We start from the raw sequence: 9,922 nt of genomic DNA, 5'->3' as shown, positions 1-9,922 counted from the left end.
GAATATTGTCTATAGTCCTATAATCTACAAGCTATTATTCTTATAAGGTCCTTGAGGACCTGGGCTGTATCATTCTTCACTATATCCAGGCACTGAATATTTGCCCAGCTAATACTACATGCCTAAAAATATCTGTTGAATTAACCTTATTTTTATGGGCATGAGAATGTAACATGAAACCATGTGAGCCACATTGTAAAGTCTGGAAGGCGAGGGAAGGTCACACAAGGCCCATGGAGCTTAGGTTGTGCAAATAAATGCATATAGAGTGTAGTTGCCATAAAAATACTGGTACAGTAGGGGTGGAAAGAAATAGAGGAGCAAATATCAGGGATAAAAAAGGCATTGCTCATTTGCAATTTTGCCCAATATCACCTCTTGCTGTTCTTATAAACAAATCTACATGTTCATGATCATTTGAAATGGCAAACAATTTGCCCCATTTTCTTAATTTCTAGTCACCAAAATTATTCCTTTATAATAGTGTGAAGATCAGGAATAGAAATATTTCCTAAAGATGATTTTCATCCTAAGGAACTTAACTGAAGATTTACATTTGGCTTGCAATAAAATTAATAGAGGAGATTTATTGCAAAACTATTTCTTCTGTATTACGTTAAGCTGGTTATGATGGCTCTAAGGTCTTTGAGCAATTTACTCTAAGTAGCTCTTATTTTCCTATGTCTCATTTATTTCTACTATATCTTGCTTATGTTAGGAATAATTTGGTTTTCGTCCTTGGCACCTGCTGATCCCTTCACAATTAAACTACCTGTAGTTTCTTTTCTTTGTCATATCCTGCCCTAGGCCCCTTTTCTTCAGGAGTTAATGCTGACATTCTTCCAAAATGCCCGTAACAAAATTATGCTAATACACCCAATGGGTCAATTAATATCAGAGAATTCTATTGTTTTGTTTTCCTTCGTATTTAAATTGCCATCATCAATTCTCATTCCCAAGAACAGAATGTCACTTTGAAAAAGTGGCAGTGAAACCATAGTATTTTATTTTGTTTTTGTCATTTTTTAAAATACTTGACCTGTCTTGGTTAAGTCCCAGCTGCTAAGAAGAACTAGATACTCACTGTGATATCATCCAATAATAAAACATTAAAGCAAGAAGTGATCATTTAGACCAGTCATCTCATCTGAGCAATGAAGACACAGAGGTGTGAAGTAACTTGCCCAGGGCCATAATAACTGAAACCCAGAGGTGACAAAGGTAGCTTGAGACATGATAGCAGATGTGACATCTTTTAGGGAACTAAGTTGCTCATAGTGTATTCAGATAAGAATTAGAAATCAGCTCATTGGAAATGTTATACAATACATACATACAGTATACATAAAAGTATAATGCTTGCATATTTCCATTAATATATTCCATGATGAAAGACAGAAAAGCAATGATAATTGTGTTGTATCAACATACACAAATGAAGATGGAGGTGTTGATCAATATTTAAGAAATCATTTATGTGATCTAAATCCCAAGTTATTTTTTCAGTTTCCCAGTTCACTCAACAATGTGCAAAGGTTCTGTATCATGTGTGTGATGGTCTGCAGTAGGGGAGACCACCCAGGTGAAATCTGTTAATGATATTAACATTTATATTTGAGCATTCTATAAAAGTAAATAGGTTTAAGTTTTGCAATTTTGTGTCTACTTAAGCCCTCTTACAGCTAAGAATTAACTGTTGAATATGTCATAAAAAGTTCATTGAGATTTATCCATTTATGAAGTACTTTTATATTAAAGTAGTCTCTATTCTCAAGTCAGTTTTTTACAAATGTCTCTGAACTTTATTTGCAAATTTATTGAAATCTTTTTGCGTTTTGAAATAAGAAAAGACAAAGGCATAACCTATAGTAAACTTAGTTTATATGCAAGTTTAGATGGACCTTTGTTCGAAAGTGAAAGCACAGACTAAATGATCCACAATTTGTCAGACAGTATGATGTTCTTATTTGTTGGTACAAACAAGTCCATGGATCTGTAACATAAAAAAAAAAAACAACTTACAAAACAACAACAACTAAGTACAGCAGATATGGGTTTTTTTGACCTAGAAAACCATTTGAAATTGTTTTTACATATTACATGTTTATTAGAGGTACAGTTTTTACATAAAATTTACATTTTATGAAATAAAAATATTTACAAAATTTTGGAAGATAGATGTGCATTTGAAAATATTTAAAAATTATTTTCTAAAGATAAAATGGAACAATGCATGCAGGATAATTGTACAACTTGCCATCCACAAATACCAGTTTCTCTAAGATTTATGTAAGAGCAGCTCAACCAACAAAAGTAATTAAAAATGATTTCCAATCTATATTTCCATCAGTTCATACTGTTTCTTTTATATACCACTTTAGTCTCAGATGAATTCTACTCTTTCCCTTTCTTCCCACATTTATAATGCCTTTTTTCCTGATTTTACATCACAGATCAGAGACTATCTGCAAAGATAAAATTCTCTTAAATGGAGGTTGGAAGATGATAGAAGCTGAGGTGAAGGGATAGGGAGAAAAAAACTCTTATTCATTATTAAATCCTATTCCTCTTTTATCAAGTGAATTTGCAGCCACTTTAACTATTAATTAAAAGGAGTATTGATGATAATAAGCATCAACTAGAATAGAGGTTTAGGCTGTAATGTCACTTATAGACAGTAATCTGTTCTACTATATCAAATACTTTACAGGAAAAGATCAAAATCTGAAAGAGATTTCAACTGACCAAATGTAATAATGAAAAAATGAAATAGGTAACTGTAATGTTTTATCTGTGAGATCAGCAATAAGACCATTGAATTCATGGTGGGGATAAGGTTTGAGTAGGGTGTAACTTAAATAGATAAGAAATCGTAACTCTTTTTTATTGGCCAATGGCACACTGTGGTTGGCAGTATGTAGTGATGACAAACATACAAGAAAAGAAGCAGTGATGCAATGATGGCTGCCAGATGGGGTTCTTTATCATAAGCTAGTCAGGTATTCTGTCAACTTATGGGAAAACATGAAGAACCTTGGCAAAGAGGTACTGAGATACTGAATTGATGAGAAACCATCTTAAATTAGGAAGCATGTCTTATAAAGAGGAGAGGACACGAAGGGGAAGAGATACATAATAGCTGTTTTCAAAAACATATCAAAAGTATTATTAGATAGAACTGAGTTTAAATTCATCTTGCATAGCTTTCATGACATAGAACTAGACTCAATTAAGTGAAGCAAGAAAGAGCATGATTCAAACAGAGAAGGCATTTTCTAATTATCAGACATCCTAAGAAGGAAGGATGAGCATTGTGGATTGCTGAGTACTTGAATACAGTTAAAATGTTTAGTAAGAATAAAAGAGAAGCAAGATTGGAGGGGGAATAATTCTGAAGGACTAGAAATCCTGAGTATTCTTGAGAATTTTAAACTGAAGAGGCTAAGCTGATATAAATAGAATATTCTTATCTATTCTAAATGGAATTTCTCTTTGAGTTTATGTGCATTTTCCAAAGACTTTAAGAATTTTAAAGTTTTATCTCCATAAGACAAGCATATTCATATATACAATGCTATCAGCATCAAAATGCATAACTAAATATCTAACCACAACAGCAAAAACCATAATAATATAATTTACCATATGTTGAGCACATTCAATAAATATACATCAGGTACTAAGTGCTTTACACAACTTTCCTTTATTTTACCCCAATGGCCTGTTGGGTAGATAGAATGAGATTTGGAGATTTGACAGGGCACATAGCTGGTAAGTAGCAGAGCTAGAATTTTAACTCACATTTTTGCAAACTTAATCATTATGCCTAACTGTTTTACTATTTATACTATTGTTATTCCTTGTTTTGTAATGTTCCTCTAAAGGAAAAATAAATAAATGGAGCATGGAACCCAATATTATTCTGAAGAGAATTTGTTATACTACTCAGCCCCAGTTATAGACCTGTGATTTACATATTTTCTAAGAATGTTCAGTAACAATATGGAGACTTGTCTTTAAATAAGTCTCATATGTGAACCAAATGGGTACTTTGTGATGTAAAAGTCAATTCCGAAGATACTGCCTTCTGAATTTAACACTATCAATGCTCATGTGTAAAATCAGAAATAATTCATCACAATTCCTCAATGAGGTGAACTATTTCATTGTAACTCATAAATATAGAAAGGTTTCTACATCTTATAGACAAAACTAGTTGTTTCTGAGCATACCTGGGAATGAAGCTGGTCATGCTGTTAAAAACATCTTTGTGAAGCTTTATAGAATAAAGGGCAAAGTGAGAGAGCAATATTGCAAATTTTCCCTTTTTAAAGGGAATCTTGTTGAACTTTGAATAAGACGTAAGGGTCAATGATTGTGTTAAAGTAGTTCTTTTTCTTTTGAATCAAAATCTCACTAGAAGAGTAAAACTAGAAATGATGATAGCATGTAGATCAAACTCACCAAAAGTCACACAGTAATGCTTTTTTTAGAGTAATTCTTCATGTGTTCAGAAAATAATTAGTAATCTCAAATGTCAAGAATGTAATTGAAAATGTAAAAATAGCAGAAAATAAAATGTTTTAACAGCAAAATACAAGCTCAAAACCAACACACAAAGAATGAATCACTCTACCTGAAAAAAAAAAAAAAAAAAAAAAAAAACCTATCAGGCTCTTTAAAGCTCCTTTAAATCTTGGATATTTTATATATTAATTATTAGAAGTAATTTATAAAAACAATTTATTATTAATTTATAAGTCAGAAAATCATTGTCATAAGCAGTTAGACCAGTAGTCTGAAATCAAGAAAGAAGAGAAAAATATAATACAATTAGCCACTATAATTTTAAAATTGCATTTTGGTATAATAATTGGTAACTGTGAGTTTGTTCTCCCTGGCTACCAATAGGAGACAGGAACTCAAAACAAGGTTTGAATTGAGTATGATCCATTCTGGGGCTGGTAGAGAGGTTGTTGATTGACATCTGTGAAGATGCTTCTTGGTACTGGGAAAGTTATCTGTATACCTGCCAGGTACACAAGCCCTTGGGGGAAAAAAAAAAAGTCCACCACATCTAAGGAGGCCTTCTACAGCCAGAGACAGGAAGAGCATGAATTTAGAAAAAAGAAAATAATAATCTAAAGAAACTTACCAAAAATTGAAACAAAAATTTGATGGCAAATATATAGACATGGATAGATAAAGCTCTGATAGAATGATACTAAAAAGACTAAGTTCAAAGACTGAATCAAGAAGTCAAAAGGCTTCATTTCCTCATTTGAAGATGGAGACAGTATCTATTATGTCTACACTACAGATGGAGTGTTTTCAAGAATAATATGAGGTCTTATCTCATATTTCCAAATTGCATATTTGAAAATTGCAAACTGTTACAAAAGTATTAGTTTATAACTATGATTATTAAAATACATCACACTGATGGGAAGTGTTCACCATAGAACATAAAACACTTTCTAAAAAGTTGAGTTATGATGGTGGCATAAATGCAAAGTGAAATCAGTTAGTTTAAAAATGTATTAACCAATCATAAATACTAACCATAGTTTTATTAGAAATGACATCTCTTACAAATCAGGGAGAAATAAACTTTAACAATTTTCTTCCTAGATTGGTTTTTGATGTTAATCTAATCAGGACCAGATGTCCAAATATTTTTGTTTTTAAATTTAACATAGGAAGATAATATTCCAGTAAATGGAAGGTGAATATGAGTTTTTCTGAGATATAATTGTGTTGAAAAGTGATTTTTTTTTCTTCTTAAGGATCTGCTTCTTAGATGTTAGAAAACCTGTAGAAAAGAAAAAAAAATATTTTAAATCTGAACTTGCCTAGATAAAGCTTCTGTATAGAGTCACAACAAACAGAAAAGGTAGCATGATCATTCCCCATTGCTTTCTCCTTCAATTGCAATTGATTTTTATTAGTAACTGTGAGCATCAGAAAAAGAGTTTCTGTCTCTGTTAATGAACTGAGGTGTGCAGGTGCATATGGATATGTTCATAAAAACCAGGGCTGTAAAGTGCCCAAATTCTACCCAGTTTTCTACAATCTTTTCTGTTTCTTATCATTATGACTAAATAACGATGGAAAAACTAATGATGCCATTACCCTGTAATTGGGAATTGAGGCCGTGTAGTAATGATAAAGCATGCACTGAGCAGAGTTAATGGGCCATCCAGGCAGCCCCACTGGGTAGCTGGTCCACAAAGCAAGAATACTGAACAGTTACAAGGTAGATTGTTGTTCACAACAAGCACGAGCTTCAGGAAACAGCTTTTACCGATTGTTGTCTACTGCTCTATCAGCTTACGGAAAGTTAAGAGAGCTTGAATAAAAATTTGAAGTAATTATTGATGTAAAAAAAGAGTCATTTTTCTCCACAATTTGATCTTTTAGAGGCATCTTGCTGGCCTTATTTTCAAAAGAAACCATTATTTTAACGCTACCGTATTCTACATATGCTACCTTCTCATTTAAATGGGATGATGCTATAGATTTTAGGGGCTGTGAGTATATATTTATATTTAATTATATTGCATGTTCCGGTATTCAGCATGGCACTTTGGAACATAGTGGAACTTGGTTAGCTATTAGTTCAATCAACATGCTTAAACCTCATTTAAAAATAGAAAATAATACCTTTGCTCAAAAATATACCCTAGCTCAACATAGTGAAATAAAATGGAAATTCTCATAGACTTTTAGCATGAAGAATATGTTTTCATCAGACCAACTAATTTAAAATGAAAGAAGGAATTTGATGATTCAGAAATAATAAAGACTGGGAGGCAAGATGAAAAAAGCATGTGCGCCGGGCGCGGTGGCTCAAGCCTGTAATCCCAGCACTTTGGGAGGCCGAGACGGGCGGATCACGAGGTCAGGAGATCGAGACCATCCTGGCTAACATGATGAAACCCCGTCTCTACTAAAAATACAAAAAACTAGCCGGGCGAGGTGGCGGGCGCCTGTAGTCCCAGCTACTCGGGAGGCTGAGGCAGGAGAATGGCGTGAACCCGGGAGGCAGAGCTTGCAGTGAGCTGAGATCCAGCCACTGCACTCCAGCCTGGGCGACAGAGCAAGACTCCGTCTCAAAAAAAAAAAAAAAAAAAAAAGAAAGAAAAAAGCATGTGCAGAGTACCTTACACCTGAAACTCTTCCCAGAACTGGGATGCAGCAACAGAAAGCATTTTCCCAAGGAGTCATTCTTTTTTTTTTTTTTTTTTTTTTTTAATAAACGAACCATATTCTATATATATTTTTTCACCTAGATTAAGGGAGAAGTGAAATGTCATTGCTGATAAAAAAGAAAAAAAAGAAAAAAAAAGTAATGCCTCCCATTAGTAATAATAACTACTGCTCTCTGAAGTCAATGTTCCTGGATGTGCAGTGCATTACATTGCACCTAGGTTATCCTCAGGCCAAGCCATCAGGATTGAAGGTTAGAGGAAAGTGGCTCATTTGTGGAACACCTATGTTTCTTCCCTTTGCTAAGAAGAAACACCCTCTTCTCTATATTATTCTTTGCTTCCAAGAAGAGAGGACCACGCATCCTGGGTCCAAGGCTACCTCCCTCATCTATTTCAATCTCTTCAGTTAAGTCCTTTTCCTGCTTTCCTACCATGTGCGTCTAAATCTATACATTCAATTTGCCAGGTCATTTTTAGGTGGATCTGTTATCCCAGCTTTTGATTTTAAAATGCAAAAGGACATTCTGTTTTCAATTATACCCACTAGAATGGTTGCTCTTCATTCCACAATCCCTGGGAGACATCTCTCTGTGGTTTGGAGTTTTAGAATTAGTGGAAGCAGCTGTGCGTACAGTAACATTCACCCAGTTGCTATTGTCACTGTAATAACCACAGAAGTGAGCTGTGCCACATGTCACAGGAACACATGCTCACAGAACAGATCGTGAGGACTCCTGGGGTACAAGAAGGAGCCCAGGGACAGCTTTATTAACCTTCTCCAAATATCTGATTTTTTTTTTGTTGGTTATACTCAGAGTTGCCTAAATTAAAATATTATGTCACATACTCCTCTAGAAATAGTTCTGATCTGCCAAATGACACAGATCAGCAAGAAACTTCTGGCTAAACATTCCTCTATCCAGGGAGACAATGCAAATGCATTTTTCCCCCATAAGATTTTCCCAGGATTTAGAACTATTTTGATCTTTATTATAGACATTTATCGATATGTTATGGGAATGTAAAGAAGATCAGTGACTGTTTAAGCAGGTACTCATGGATGTGTATGTTTGTAGGTGAGTATACAAATACCACATGTGAGAATTTAATCTATATTGCTCCTTAATCTAGAAGCCCCTACAGATGGAGACCTAGCATTATCAATTATGCAGTAGTAAGTCACTGTCTCGGGTCCGTGTAGACAAATGCAAGTCAAGTCAAAGGCAAGGGGAAAGCTGAAAATTGACAAATAGTTACAAGAAAACACACGATTTCTTCAATTACTTTTCCCTCCCACTTCCCTCTTTCCTATTCTCTATTTGTTTTGTTTGGGGGGAGGGGTTACATTGATTAGGAAATTTCTATCTCCTTTGCTTTGATGAGAAAGGTGCATTCTACAGGCAAGCTTTTACAATAACTTTTCTTATAAATAGATATTTTCTCTTTATTCTCTTTCAATTAACTACATTAGAGAATCTTGACTGTAGGTCACTATTTAGGGTACCATGAGATTTAGTTCCATCCATTCATGTGCTCATCAAATCATTTATTGATTACCTTATGCTGAGCATTGGTTAGGGATCAAGTGATGATTCACAAACAGGCATTACTGATGATCAATAACTACCTTGCTGGCAACGGATTTTGTGTCTGTTTTTAGTTGTATGTTCCAGAAGCAGCCAATGATTTATTTACATTCCAGGGAGCCCTGATAATATTTTATTAAGATATTTCATTCAGAGAGGGTTAGTTTTGCCATTAATTCCAATGATCTGTTTTTTCCACTGAAGAAAGAGTAGTTTGAATCTGTCATCTCATTATAATGTTTTGCTGAAAGAAAAAAGTCTAAGAATTGCTAATTTAAAGAGAATACTGCTCTTAGGAAGTGTTCAATTTAGAGTAGATGTTATTGTCTGTGACATCATGATATTTATTCATTGTCTGAATGTATCAAAAATGGAATGTGGTATAAAGGTTAATCATCTTTTTCACACAGTAATTTACAATTATAATCTTATTTGAGACTGGACGCTGTGGCTCATGCCTGTAATCCCAACACTTTGGGAGGCCAAGGCAGGTGAGTTACTTGAGGTCAGGAGTTCAAGACTAGACTGACCAACATAGTGAAACCCTGTCTCTTCAAAAAATACACACACACACACACACACACACACACACAATATTAGGCGGGCATGGTGGCGCATGCCTGTAATCCCAGCTACAAGGTAGGCTGAGGCATGAGAATTGCTTGAGCCTGAGAGGCAGAGATTTCTGTGAACTGAGATTGTGCCACTGTACTCCAGCCTGGGCAAGAGAGCAAGAATCAGTCTTAAATATATATATATATATATATATATATATATATATATATGTGTGTGTGTGTGTGTGTGTGTGTGTATATATGTGTATATATATATATGTATATATATAAAAAACAACATTGTTTTGATGCTCAAATAAATTAGGGAGGAAATAGTAATGCATTAATAATACAGTGGTAGAAAATGAAAACCATTGACTGAGATCTTGCATAGACTCTCACCATCACATCCACCCACCTCAGCAGCACCAGTACCAACCTGGTTTGCTTTCACATTTCTTATTATAGGTGCACTGTCCACACTCCTACCCAAAACTAGTCCTCTACTTGTATAGGAGACAGCAATCCTTTTCATCTACGCAAAACTATCTTTACTACACTTTCCTTGTTC

The 9,922-nt window shown here is 34.4% G+C and overlaps 1 long non-coding RNA gene across 1 annotated transcript in view; it reads right to left on the bottom strand.

Moving 5' to 3' along the window:
- Nucleotides 1-1,799: 1,799 nt before the first annotated feature.
- The window catches only part of LOC139361782 (uncharacterized), a 58,560-nt gene continuing 50,437 nt past the window's right edge, over nt 1,800-9,922 (bottom strand). Inside the window, exons 3-4 of the long non-coding RNA XR_011619416.1 lie at nt 5,563-5,812; nt 1,800-1,993 (exon numbers count right to left, since the gene is read on the bottom strand). This is a non-coding gene — a long non-coding RNA (uncharacterized lncRNA). The remainder of the gene's footprint in view (nt 1,994-5,562; nt 5,813-9,922) is intronic.

This window comes from Macaca nemestrina, chromosome 2, assembly GCF_043159975.1.
Source record: "Macaca nemestrina isolate mMacNem1 chromosome 2, mMacNem.hap1, whole genome shotgun sequence".
Classification (NCBI taxonomy): domain Eukaryota; kingdom Metazoa; phylum Chordata; class Mammalia; order Primates; family Cercopithecidae; genus Macaca; species Macaca nemestrina.
This window is presented reverse-complemented; position numbering and strand designations above follow the sequence as displayed.